The 14,320-nt window shown below is 50.6% G+C and overlaps 1 long non-coding RNA gene across 2 annotated transcripts; it reads left to right on the top strand.

Annotated features, from left to right (window-relative positions):
* Positions 1-893: 893 nt before the first annotated feature.
* Positions 894-10,587, top strand: LOC125746239 (uncharacterized). 2 transcript variants are annotated; one of them, XR_007398893.1, is made up of 3 exons: positions 894-945; positions 1,449-1,569; positions 9,823-10,587. It is a non-coding gene; the product is annotated as an uncharacterized LOC125746239 (long non-coding RNA). The 2 variants fall into 2 exon arrangements; XR_007398894.1 differs by lacking the exon at positions 9,823-10,587 and adding an exon at positions 5,540-5,959.
* The last annotated feature ends 3,733 nt before the right edge of the window (positions 10,588-14,320 follow it).

Here is a 14,320-nt window from a genome sequence, read left to right as displayed (position 1 = left end):
CCTGGTCATTTTAAATTCCAGCCCTGGTGTGTCCTTTTAGTCATCGAGGCGTTTGCGTGTCCTGATGCCATACATCAGCTTCCCTCTGACTGCCGTGACAGCTGGGTGGGCTTTAAGATCTGGGGAAGCAAGTGGCTGCTGAACATCAATCCTGAAAATGTCATAAAAAGGACAGGGGGGCAGGTGGCACAAGCAGTGCTACTGGCACCTCACTTTTCTGTCTTAGTGAATTAGCTGCAACCAGTGTTTGTGTTAATATGCTGCTGCTTTTTTTTTTTTTTTACTAATTTTATTCAGATTCTTACTGTTGTGTAAGATGTTAAACGTTTTTATGGGGCTTTCTGAAGATAGATAGAGAAAGGTTAATATGTTTGGAAAGAGGCTGTCTTTGATATTAGATATTTTCATATTTTTCATTTTGCTGTATTTGGGAAATGTCCGACGTTTGTTTGGTTTTTGTAAAGCGCAAAGCGACCGTCCGCCGGTCATCACTTTAGCCACGAGGACGAGCACCCACCTCAGGAATACGCGTGCGCGTGTCTTTCAGGGTGAATAAATCACGGCGTGGGGACGCCGATTTAAGTTAAGGGCAGCTGACAGATGGAAGATAAACAGGAATGCATATGGCAGGAGTTGGCAGGGAGATATATAAAAACGGCAACGCATATAAATTTAACTCCCCGTAAAAAAAAAAAAACAGATCGGAGCCGAAAGAGGTTCCTGGTGACGTCAGAGCGTGAAAGTGCACAAGGTCGCCATGTGCATAATATTCTTTCTATATATAATATTACATACACTCAGAGTATAATTTCCCTTGATGGAAAAAGGAATAATAATGTTCTGTCATATTTGGGTGGAGCTCCCCTAAGGCAGTTTCCTTAAACGTTAGCTATTTTCAGTATTGACATCGTTCTGCTTTAGAATAGTTACTGGCGTTGAATCCAGGTAAGATGGGTTAAAATGCCCTCTGTTTCCCTTGAACTATGTTAAATCTACAAATCTGATAAATCTGATTAATCTCTTTGTCATGTTGTGCGGAGGTCATCCTCGTATCAAACTGAGTGATTTAAAAGATATTAATCATTTTATTTCTGGAGATATTCCAGTAGTATTTAATACAGCTGTAGAAAATAATATCAAATAATTGGACTAGGAGATATTCCTACTGATTGTGCCAATGTTTTAAAAGTCTGACGATGTCTGGGTTAAAAACTGTGCAAGTAATCTGTTAATATAAATGTAAAAGCCTTATATGCAATAACTGTACAAATATTTATAGGCCATGTAAAGATGTCCGGCTTGCGGACTGATTAATCTCCAGATTCCACGGACTATGCATTCTGCAGGTCATTAGCAGCTCGTTTTGAACTTCCCTTCTTTATTTAAATTACGTTTTGAGGTCATAAATAAAGCTGGGTGTATCTGCTGAGCCCATTTTTTTTTGGTAGGTTTGGAACCTGTGTCCTGTTCTGCTGCCCCCCCCATCCCCTTCACTGCGATGCTAATGCAGAAGTGATTGAGAAGGTCCATGGCTGGGAGGCAACGGCGCCCATCTCTCCATGATGCATGGTCTGCCCCCCCCCCCCCTACCCCCACCCCCACCCCCATGTCCCGGCTGGCCTGTTATGCTCTGATTAATCGGCCCTGTTTAAGTCAATAATTCATTTGTTAAGGAATGAATCCCATGCTGGGGACTGAGAGAGTGGTGGGGGGGATGAGAGAGAGGGAGAGAGAGGGAAGGGTGGAAGACAGAAAGAGTGTGAAGAGGCAGGTGGACAGAAAAAAACAGGAGATTAAGTAGGAATGATGATAAAATGGCGTCTGTTTGTGTGCAGCTCCTGTGTGCTTTGATCAGTGCCCCCCCCCCACACTTTATGGCCACGGGGGGCGTGCCGCTTTGGCCCAACCCCAGCGCCTAACCGCCTCGCACACGTCATTATCGGCACCGTAAATCACCGCGCCCGTCGTCGCAGCCGTCAATCAGCCGCTAATTACACCGTGTTCTTTGAAACCCAGAGGACCCTTCCCTCCAGGCCTGGGTATCACTGCCTTTCATGTTCTGTCTTCTCGTTTTGTCTCTGCACCTCGTGACGGCCCAAGGCGATGGGGCGGAATGGCTGGGAAAGGGCCTTCCGCTTTCATCTCAGCCGCGCTTTCTGCCTGCGCCGTCTTGTCCCACCACCAGTGCTTAGCCGTGGCCTCATCGGCTGTGTCGCACTCTCATTAGAGTGCCCCCTGGTGGCGTACGTTAAGGGGGCAGCCGGTGCAGGCAAGTGGGTCGTTGGATCGATGCCTCGTGGCGCTTTGTGTGATTGAGCGTGAGTGAGGGTGTGTGTGTCCCATGGATGCCTCGTCTACTCCATCACCAGATAAGCCCTCCCCCCCGCCCCACTGATAACACCAAGGCCCATCTCCTTCCCCAGATAACTGTGGGGCCCTAGCCTCCCTATCTTGTTGTCTTTAAAGGTGCCGTTGGGCCCCTCAACCTGCCTTCGATAACCCCAACCACCCCCCCAGACCATGTAATCTCCCACCTCCCACTTGCCGTGGATGTCACTCGACTTGCCATTATATGGTGAGCTCATGGGGGCGCTATAACCAGACCAGGCAGGGGGGTGACTGCCGTCACCTCACATCACATTGTGGAAGTGTGATCGGACTTCATAAACCCACAACTGGGGGCTGAAATGCTGAAGACGTGGCACCTTTAAGGCCCGTGGCGGATATATAATCGGCGATGAAGCCGACAGTCAGCAGGGCCAGCGAGGCCCAGGTACAATGGGGGCCTCGTCAGCGCCGGGCTGGGAGGCCGCCTGTCCCTCAGCACTGCACAGGCTCCAAAGTAAGCAGGATCCTTCACACGGGGAATAAATCACGGACATTTAAGCCACTGTCCGGGGGGGGGGCTCTCCTCACGCCACCCTGCAGGCCGTAAACCTCTGTTATATGGAAACGGGGGTTAATTTCCTAATAGTATTAAAATGTCTCTAATCAGAGTTTAATTTGGAGTGAAAGGTGTTTCCTGGCCACGCAGACGGTCTGAAGACGAGGGGGGGGGTGTGTTTGATTGCTGGCGGGAGGCTTGAGGTTAAACACATACATAATTATAGACAGACTCTCAGGGAGGAGGAGGGGTGGGGGGCCGGCTCTCGGTTGCGGTGCGCATGTGGACGCTGGCACACACACACACACACACACACACACACACTGCGCGCGGGTTCCAGAGTGCAGCCCGTCACCAGATACATCAATTTGAAGCCGTCGCCTGAGGAAACATGGGCCAATTATGGTAATAAATAATAATAGGATTGAGTACATGACATTATGAGTGATGTGCCCTCTCAGAACTCATTTACATTTCTTTGTGTAGCAATCATCGGCCCTCTAATGTAATGCTAAGCAAATGAGTCTTTTTGAATATTGTGCAATTCATCGCTAGTCCACTGGCTCGGAGCAGCAGTCTATAAATCACGGTAAAACACATGCCCCGCACGACAGCTAAATCAACATGAAGTAATTGCTTTGAAACGCCGGGAAACGGGGCCCGGACCGGACAAGGAATGCAGAAAGGGGGGTTTTGAGGGGAAGGAAGGGGTGAAGGGAAGGAGTGGAGGAGTGAGGAGAGGGGCGCGTGGGGGGGGGAAGTTGGTGACCTCACCGTGACTCCCCAGGCAAACAATCGAGCTGTTTTCACAGCAGAAGTCCCAAAGACTTACTGAGTCTGTAACCCACCTCCCCCCCCCAACCAAACACATACACAAACATGGTGCAATAAACAGACCGGCGTTTGTTAATCTCAAAGTAACACCTTTATGCATGTCTGCTGCTCTCATATTAACCATAAGAAAGAGCTACAGGGCCGAGGATAAAGGCTCCTACTCCCTTCCCTGTAAAGAGACGGTGGTGATCTGCTGCCACTTTGTGTTTGGCTGGCTGATTGATTGATAGACAGATGGATAGATAGATCTAAGCAGGCAGATGGATTCCCCAAGAGATGAAGGAAGGGATTTATTCCGGATCCTTAATGGAGCCTGCATGCACCTACCATCTACAAACACCAGAGGGCGCCCCAACCGTACAGCCTCATGAGTGACACTAGTTCTTTGTTTTGAAAATCCAGTGACGTAGTGCTGGTATTATCACCAAGAGACAACGAGCAGCAGCTTCCATAAAAGGGCAAGCTTTGCAATTGTTTTTAATTTTTATGAATTCTGACAGTTGTGTGGATTTGAGTGTGATACTGTTGCACAGCACAGAATTGGGAGGGTAATACCTTATAGTTATATGAAAGAGTAGATATGGATATGGTGGTCTGACGTCAAATGCTGCGTAAGAGCGCAACTGGTGGGGTTATGTATTGTCCATGAGTGACAGGGAGCAGCTCCCAGCCTTAAATGAGTTACGTGTGTGTGTTTTAGGTTTATAGTACATTGTGGGGACCAAATGTCCCCCACAATGTAATAAAAACCTGTCCTTTTGGTGTTGTGGGGACTGTTTTTCAGGTCCCCACAAAGACCTGTTAACGTAGTCAAAAAACTAAAAATTACTTATGTATGTAACGTTACATACGATTACTTACGGTTAAGGTTAGGGCTGGGTAGGGGTTAAGGTCGCCATTTTGGGATTTTAGTATTTCCCATAGAGATGAATGGGGAGTCCCCACAAAGATAAAATTACAGACGTGTATGTGTGTGTGTGTGTGTGTGCTCTGTCCATCAGGCCCCATTATCCTGACAGGCAGGGAGATTAATGTGTAGAGGGTCAGGAAGGCCTTATACACACACACACACACACACACACACCCACACAGTGTGTGACACTCGTAGCCCTATCTCATGCTGCAAGTGGACAACATTACTGGTTAACTAGGACCTTTTTAGCTTTGCTGTTCCTCCTCTTCTCCTATTTTGGCCTGGATGGCAATTTCCTTAAAATAAGTCCTTTTCTTACTGACACAGTTACCCCCCCCCCCCAACCAGCCTGCATTCTTCTGTCTCCTTCCTGCACCCCCCCTCCCCCCCAGGGCATATACTGAAAGTAAGAACCCAGTTACATTTAGTATCGAAGGCCAGTTTGATACGGCTATGTGTTCCCATCTGCCCGCGTTTGTGTTCCCGTCGCGTGCCGTTACAGTGCTGTTACGAGGTGTTCCAGAGAGTACCGAAGAAAAAGGCCAGACATTGACGGCCTTTTTGGGTAAACTGTTGCCAAATGCCACACCTTCTCCCGAGTACCTTGGGGTTAAAAACAAAATAAACAAACACCCTAAGATCAAACAGATGGCTCCTTTGTGACGGCGTTACTATTACCAGAAAAGGCTCCCTGCAGACCGGCCTGACCATTCGGCCGCCGGGAAGACCGCGGGGCCGTAAGACGGCGGGCCAAAGCCTTGCGGCCTCCACTTTCACACCTGCTCGGTCATCCTGACGCCTTCCCCTCGCGCTGACAGGCAGAGGGTAATGGGCTTTACGGCAGATTTAATTACGCTCCACAGACTGGCTTCATTAAAAAAACATCGGCCTGTCACATTTGTCACCAGGGCGCCGACAGTGAGTGAGGTTGGCGCGCGGGAGCGTGTCACTGGATCGTACGTGAGGCATCGGGCAGCGGTGAAGACGGCCGCTGTGGGTCCTACGGCAGCCTTCCCAATGGGCGCCGAGTGCAGCGGTGACTCGGAGACGTCAGAAGACTCATCTGCTGGGTTTAACGGCTGTATTCGCAGTGTCAGCCTGCTGCATCACCAACGAAAGACAAGTAATAATATCCGTTACGTCAAAGGCCGCTGTTAGCGGTGACAGTTTGGACAGGCCTGTCTCGGAAAAGGCTGTGAAGACACTTCACACGTTTATTTGTTATTTATTTAGCAGGTGCTTTTATCCAAAGAAACATTTTTTCTTGAGAAAGCAGGGTCCTTGCTTAAATACCTAATAATTAAATAATTCTGCCAACCTTGGGATTTGAACTAGCAACCTTCTGATTACTTCTGATTTTCTTTCTTTTTGGGTACAATCTTCTTCCGTTGGGCTGCTAAGAAAATGGCTACCAGCTCACCATAACCCAATACTGGATAAGTGGTTATAGAATATGGATGGATGGATGGATGGATGGATGGATGGATGGAATACTCAAGCTGCTGCCCCCTCGTTTTATGTCAACGACAATGTTCCCACTATTAATCGATATTTATAGCATTTGCATAATTACTGTGTCCACTAAAAAGCCACATATTAGGGCTAATTTAATTCCTCTTAATTAAAAAAAATAAAGACAGCCTCGTTGATGAATCGCTTCTCCACATTACGTTTCGAGCCAGGTGCTTATCATTAATTGCGGCCTTGTTACGTCTGGGTGGGGGGTAGGAGGTGCTCGACTTCTGCATGTCTGTGTGTTAATTCAAGGTCAGCTGTATAGTATGATTTGTTTCTTTTGTGTTGCCCTTGTGTGATTTTTTTCAAAAACAAATCTGGCAGGTGGCTGTTCTTGTCTTGGGAAGAGAAAGAGAGGGAAAGCTATTCGATGAATGCATCACGTCTGGGTGTGACAGAGATCAGCAGAAGACATTTTGATTGGTCAGCGACTCCCCACACCAATCAGTGAGCTACTTCAAGGCATGATGAGGCCTAGCTGTCAGAGTGTGGCTCCTACTGGAGATATGTGTGTGTTGCACCCCCTAAAATTTCTGGGGTGGGATGCATAGTGATGAGCAGGCAATGAGCTTTGACCATCAGACCCCCAAAAATTTCGATCCCATAACCCTGTGGCCCACTGAGTGACCGTTCTCACCAACCACAGGGAAGAGGGAAGGTTATTGTCCTGCCTTTTAGGCTCTGCGATGTCAGAGAGGCCACTACAGCCTAAGGAGGGAATTACACTGATCACTCCCCCCAAGGCCAAAAGCTTTGAAGGCTTTTGACTTCCCTCCCCATAAAACCACCCTGGTTGAGCGCCATGTCACCAGGGCGTTTAGGCCCTATGAGGGCCCACATTCTGGGCCCTCAACCCAGACCAATTCAATTGTGTCCCAAATATTTTAGGGTCCCTGTAATTGAGGGGCCCTTGCAATTGTCCTAATTGCCCCCCCCCAGTCATATCTGTGATTCTTTTCAGTGATGCTGTCCGTCTTGGGGCCGGGGGGGGGGGCGGGGGGGTGTTGGCTGGGACACCGGCCGCTGGCTTGTTGTGGACGTGGGCAGCCCCAGGCTGCGAATTCCAGGAAGTCGCGTTCTCCAGGGAAAGATCTAGAAGGATCCTTTCCTCTGCGTATTTTATCCATGACTGCTGCTAAGTGACTGGAGCGTTTTTATTTTGCTTGTGCTCCGACCTTCCAAGCGAAAGCCATTTCTTCTCGGGGGGGGGGGTCATTTGTCCTCCCCCACTTCAGCCCCTAATGCCTCATTGCGGCTCGCCTCCCAGTTTTCCATTTGTCTTCCCCCCCCATATGCCACCTTAACGTCCTCTCACGTCACCCCCCCCACTCCCCCCCACTCTCCTCCCACCTACCCCACTTCTTAACCTTGCGAAGACCCCCTCCATCCATTCCTCTGTCTCCTTTGAACTGCCTGTCCAGCCTAATCTGAGACATCGCATCCACCCCCCAACGCCCCCCCCCCCAGCCCTTCCCGATCCATCAGGGTCCTCACATTGTTTTGACGTCTAGTTAATTCTTGGCTGATGATTTATCAAATTCTTATTACCGGCCACTGGAAGGCTCATTTATTGTACTGATGTATGGTAATGATAGCCCTAGTGTGGCTGCCTGAATTTTAACGAACTCCCTTTTTTCTGCCCCTCTTTATCTCTTCCCTTCTGTCCTTTCTCTTCCTTTGCCCCGTTTCTATCCTTCATTTTCCCCCTTTACAAGTCTGTGATGCTTTTCTTCATTTAAGTCTGCTCACCACATATTATGATAGTATTATTCTCTGGGGCTGTTGCGTTTGTGTCTATATTCATCTGATGTATTTGCCTTATTTTTTTTAGTAAAAAGAGCACTGACGTTAACAAACCAGCATAAAGGGAATCTCGAGATGGATGTAGCTGTTGGCAAACACACAGGCCTCTGCGGGTCAATTTGTTTTGCGCACCGAAACATCTGCAAAAATCCAACTATAAAACCTGATCCGACCTCTTTTCTGTGGGAAATCACCCCCCTCCCCACCAAAAAAAAAAGTGCATTGCCATTCTGCCAGCTTGGAAGAGTGCTTAATACTGACCAGTGACGTGCGAAACCTACTGAGCCCAAAGGAACGTTCTTTTTCACAGAGATTGGAAACAAGGAAAGGAGGACCCTTCGCCAACTTTGACAAGGCCGAGTCATTCTCCGCGCTGCGATGTGAAGCCGACACTGGGCCGGGAAACAGATTGCAGGGCAGCAGCTGGGAGGGTGGCTTCCGAACAGCAAAAAAGAGGAACTTGGAAAGGAATGAGACAAGGTGTAAATTCTGGGCCAGGCACTGATGTTGGGTCATCTGAGGCAATACTTATCCTTTCTATAAACACAGGATAGCTGTCAGCGAATGAATAATGCCGACTCATTGCTTAAGATCATGCAGAAACTCTGGGTGTTCAGTAATACGCATTAAGCTCCCTGATCATTTGAACTTCATTTCAAATATTAGAAAGTTGTAGAAGCACGTGACACGTTTTGGTCGGCCGGAGCTCTGGTCAGGTGTGAGCAGAGAGGAAATGCAAAGTTGAGATGACTTTCATTGCCTGCCCTCCTCTCCATCGCACCATCACCCGGATAACCTCATTGCCTCCTACGGTCTGTCCGCTGCTACTCTCGTTTCTCGCAGGCCCCATGAATACTTAATTTGCCCTTGACTTTACCTTAATATGTTTTATTATTCAAAGGGAGCTGGACTGCGGCCATGTTTGCCAGGCATGCCTGGGTTTATGCAGAGTGCGCCCTCTGGAGGCTCAAATTGATTTGCTCCTACCTTGACGTGTCCGGTATATAACGGGCTTTGGAGTAGGAATATGGAGGTGGGGGGATGGTAATTAAAAATGAACTTGGCTTAAATGTGTAGTGTTCCCTAAAATCAAAATCATTCATATTTTAGCAGCTAGCTATTTCCACCGATTCATAATGCTTCTCACGCATTTGTACAACTGGATATGCTGTCGAGCTAAAGTAACTTCCTGATGCATATGATGGAAGCCCCTTGGGACTTCATTCGGCAGCCTTTCCTTCGTTGGTCCAGCCTCCTAATGCATGTGCACTTAGGCCGTGACGTGAGCAGAGACGCGCCCGCAGCTCGCCGCTGGTGAGATCGTGCCCTCGGCTTGCTGACAGTTGAACCTGGGCTTGTTGTGCTGGTAACGGGGCTATGTCTCAGTATCCAATCATGAAATATCACAGGCTCAGAGAGGGGCGGAGTCACAAACATGACCACAACCCATGGGGGAGTACCCTTAAAAAAGTGGCAGAGTCTCTTTTTAAACTGCTAAAGATATAGCTCACAGATTTTTCTCTTTTCCTGTTCAGTCCTAAATACATTCATTTGCTTCTCTAGCTGAAAGTTCTGATCCTGGTATCTATAGCCTAGAAAAGCAGTTATTATTATATAATTATAATCCAAGCATCCATCTTTTGACCATTTATCCTAGTCGGGTTAATGGGGCGGGGGGGCGGGGTAGAGTCTATATAATTATCATGAAAGTGATCATTTTAAGGCTAAAGAATGTGCTGTAAGGTTATACCTAGGCACCGAGAAATATTTCCCTATCGGCCCTGCCCCTCCCGATATTAAAATGTTAAGAGTCCTGCCTGCTTTTTCTTCCCCCTGCCCCACCCACTCCCCCCTTCCTGTTTTCCTACTCTAGGGGCCATGTGAAGGACGCATGGAGAAGCGGTGGCCCGCCAGCTGCCGGCAGCTCCGCCCAGAGAGGTGGTGCGTCCTGGGGCCCCTGACGCTGCATCCATCAGGCTCCTCCATTAGCGCCACACCTGAGCGATGGGCCCCGCCCGCCGCCATACGTCTCCGCGGCCCAGACACCTTCCTGCGGAGAGGAGATCGATGCTGCCGGGTCCATGTATCACGTGTGACTCCGGAACCTTCTATTTAATGATCTTGTCTGCCCACAGCATCCCGCTCATTCCCCATCAGCCAGATCCAAAAACCGTCATCCTACACCCACTTGCCGACTCTGCCCCCCCCACCATCGGATTACCTGTGGGGAGAAACATCTGCATCAGACCTCATGGGTGGCTGATAAGCGTCGCGGCTTGTTCCTGTATCGCCCGCAGTGCCACTGTTTGTCACGTGATTATGTCATGGCATTTAGGCAAATAGGAATACACCGATCGATCGAACGCAGAAACATTGGGGGGCCCTTCCCCTGACCGTGCCCCAAGCTGAACGTTTTATAAATGCACCCCAGATATTCTCCTGTAAAGTGTTTCCAGAACACTGGGCAGCCATCACCTATGAATGTTTCTGTTGAAGATTTGAATGGATCTTGGACATGGAACATGCCAAGTCACCCCTGCAGCAAGCTGAAGCTAAAGGGGTGAAGGGATCAAGAGGCTGCTGGGCCGATATCTACACTCCCTTCAAATAATAATGACTCACCGAGGTGCAAAAGTTGTTAAAATGAATCAATGGTTCATCAGCGTGCTTTAGTGAGACCTGGGGATGGCGTCACATACCGTGTTTACATTAGAGGGATATCCTGATCTCATCATCAGCCAATCAGGTGGCCTCTAGGGGCGGAAGAACGGGTCAAAGGGCATCGGGTAGTTGGGTAATTGGCCGGGGTGCTTGGCATGGGAGCTAGTGTCAGTGTGTGCCATGATCCTGCATTAACAAGGGGAGGCTGTGTGTATGTGTGTGTGTGTGTGTGTGTGTGTGTGTGAGTGGGGTGGGGGGGGGAGGCTGGACGGAGATGGAGTGTTGAGAGAGACTCCATTAACGAGAGTGTGCCGTGTCGTTCAGGCTGCTGGGGTCACCTTCAGTGTCTCAGCTGGGCAGGAAGATGCATCATCCTCAGCCATAAAATTCAATCAGCTTCATCAAGGATGGGGGGGCGTGTTTCCCTCTGTGTGCATGTGGGACGGGAGCAGACAGGGTGGGAGCGTGGGGATGGCGGAGCACTGCCTCAGGAGATGTGCAGGGTTTATTCATCACTTGGGGGGATTTTTTTTTGTTTACTGGGTTTTTACCATGTTCTGGTGCCTGCAGCTGTTGTAATACAACAATACTGACACAAATGCATGTAAAAACATAAAAGCAAGCTAAACAAACTTAGCTGGTCGCCCCATCTTTCTATCAAATGTAATAGCGTTCACTTTATCGTACGTATGTTTGGTAGCAAGACTAATATCTCCTTGTGATGGAACAACTATTTGCTGATTTTACTATTTGTACCTCATCTTAGGGTACAACAGCAGTGACCTTTTAGAGTTAAAAGCTGTCATAATCTTCATAGAAGTGTGTCCTTCTTACAAGTTTGCTCATCTACATAGTTGGAACTTTCACCATGCAAAGGTACAACAGCTCCTACCCTTATGGCTCCCGCACCGGAAAATTTCCCGTCCTGAGCTCACCACCTGCTGCCAGGCTTGCACGGTAGCCCCCACCATATGCCGTCTCATGCATGGCCCCTCCATGCCTTCTGTGCTGTCTCGCCAACGCCATCTCTCAAGGTTACTACTGAGTTTGTGCAGTGGCGCCCCCTGTCTGCCGCCTTGTGCATGGCCCCTCCCCGCCTTCTGTGCTGTCTCGCAGACGCCATCCCTGTGTTAATACTGAGTTTGTGCAGTGGCGCCCCCTGTCTGCCGCCTTGTGCATGGCCCCTCCCCGCCTTCTGTGCTGTCTCGCAGACGCCATCCCTGTGTTAATACTGAGTTTGTGCAGTGGCGCCCCCTGTCTGCCGCCTCATGCATGGCCCCTCCCCGCCTTCTGTGCTGTCGCGCCGACGCCATCCCTGTGTTAATACTGAGTTTGTGCAGTGGCGCCCCCTGTCTGCCGCCTCGTGCATGGCCCCTCCCCGCCTTCTGTGCTGTCTCGCAGACGCCATCCCTCAGTGTTAATACTGAGTTTGTGCAGTGGCGCCCCCTGTCTGCCGCCTCGTGCATGGCCCCTCCCCGCCTTCTGTGCTGTCGCGCAGACGCCATCCCTCAGTGTTAATACTGAGTTTGTGCAGTGGCGCCCCCTGTCTGCCGCCTCGTGCATGGCCCCTCCCCGCCTTCTGTGCTGTCGCGCAGACGCCATCCCTCAGTGTTAATACTGAGTTTGTGCAGTGGCGCCCCCTGTTTGCCGCCTCGTGCATGGCCCCTCCCCGCCTTCTGTGCTGTCGCGCCGACGCCATCCCTGTGTTAATACTGAGTTTGTGCAGTGGCGCCCCCTGTCTGCCGCCTCGTGCATGGCCCCCTCCCCGCCTTCTGTGCTGTCGCGCCGACGCCATCCCTGTGTTAATACTGAGTTTGTGCAGTGGCGCCCCCTGTCTGCCGCCTCCTGCATGGCCCCCCCCCCGCCTTCTGTGCTGTCGCGCCGACGCCATCCCTGTGTTAATACTGAGTTTGTGCAGTGGCGCCCCCTGTCTGCCGCCTCCTGCATGGCCCCCCCCCCGCCTTCTGTGCTGTCGCGCAGACGCCATCCCTCAGTGTTATTACTGAGTTTTCACATGCCAGAGGGGGACATGCATCACCCCAAGCTGCCCCCCGCCCCCCCCATGCCACGCTCATTCACCCATTTGTCTTTTTCTTTTTCTAATCAGTCCCTCTCCGCTCTTCAGCCATTTATAAGTATGAGTGGCCGCCCTTTTCACCCCCCGTACCACTGAACCCCCCCATTCACTTTCTCTCCCTTCACCTCGCCAGCCTGCTCTCTCCATCTCTCACTTTTTCACCATCATTTCTGCCCCCCCGCCTGCCCGCCTCTCCATCTTCCTTGCTCGCCTTTTTCCCTGCCTTCCGACAGACTCGTCCATCACTTATTGGGCCTGGTCATTCTCTTCCCTCTTATCCATCAGCCCTTTCACAAGCAGAAATCACTCTCCCCCCTCCCCCCCTGCCCCCCCCCCTCGCCTTGCCCCGGACACTTATTGCCCTATCAATCTCCCCAGGCAGACAATCAATACTTGCCTGCTTGCTTTTCTTTATTCTCTCTCTCCTCTGTTTCGACCTCTCCCTCTGTCAGGCTCCCTTCCCATGTACCCCTCTGCCTCCTACAAAATAGGCAAGTCCCCCCCCCCCCCCACCCCCGTCAGCTGTGATTTACGAATAGAAGGAGGAGGGACAAAGAAGGCCTAACTTGTGCACAAATCGAATTAATTCGGTGGTTAGGGAAGCTGAAGCTGCCCCCGACTATGGGGTTGGGTGGGGGTGGGGGGGGGGGGGTGGGGGTGGGGGTGCGCCACACGTCTAGTGAGCAGCCGTACAGCCCTGTCAGGATCCATGGGGGGTGGGGGGTGGGGGGGGGGCAGGCACTCAGCAAGGCCCAAAAGAGCTATTATTAACTTATCACATTATAGAGATTAAAGAGATCATGCAAGAAGGTTTGCTCACGCCCCCGACAGCCCCCGACAGGCTAATGCTAAACAAACGACAGCCGCTAACGGTTTTCAGGATCTGTCAGTGCGACTCCTTCCTAGCCAGGCTGGTTTATGAGTAAGGGAGGCCATTAAGATGTAAGTTGTGGTGTCAGATGGTAGTGTCTTTATAATCTTATTTCCTGTTTGATGATGCAGCACAGGAGTCACACTGATCTGGAGCTGCTAAACTCCTGCGATCAGCCCTGGGTTCGAGGTGGTGCACGGCTGTTATGTCGGGGCACCCCTAATGGTGATGGGTGGTAATGACACGCCAGTGGAATGCTAACGGACAAGCAAGCTGCTTTATTTAGGTCGTGTGTGACATCACATGTCACATGGCGTGTAGGGTCGTGGTCAGGGAGCAGGACCTGATGCGGCCCCAGGTGCAGAGTGGGTTCCAGGTCTGCTTCCCGGCTGGCGGTGTCAGCATACCGCGGGTGGCACGGTGGTGGCGGGTTGTCGTGGCGCCTGCAGACGGGCAGGCAGGCGTCCCTGCCAGCGTTGCAATTACAGAGACATTAGCAGGCAGCGAACGGTGGCTAATTTGACAGGCTGAAATGATGCCCATTCATATTCGCCCGTTTTAACAGCCCTGAGTAAATATTTCCCCAGCCGTGGCATAAATACGGGGAGGGGGGGGCTGTTTGAACAGCTGAGATGAAAAGAGGACAAGAAGACGGCGATGCAGATGGATGGAGAGCGCCCGTACGCTCCGGTGGGAAGGAGCTGGGAGGGGAGTTTAAACGTTAATGAGTCGCACAAAACGCCGCGCGACGGATATGAGCGA

Source organism: Brienomyrus brachyistius, chromosome 7 (assembly GCF_023856365.1).
Source record: "Brienomyrus brachyistius isolate T26 chromosome 7, BBRACH_0.4, whole genome shotgun sequence".
Lineage (NCBI taxonomy): Eukaryota > Metazoa > Chordata > Actinopteri > Osteoglossiformes > Mormyridae > Brienomyrus > Brienomyrus brachyistius.
Note: the sequence above shows the minus strand (reverse complement) of the source record. Positions and strands in the feature narration are given on the sequence as shown.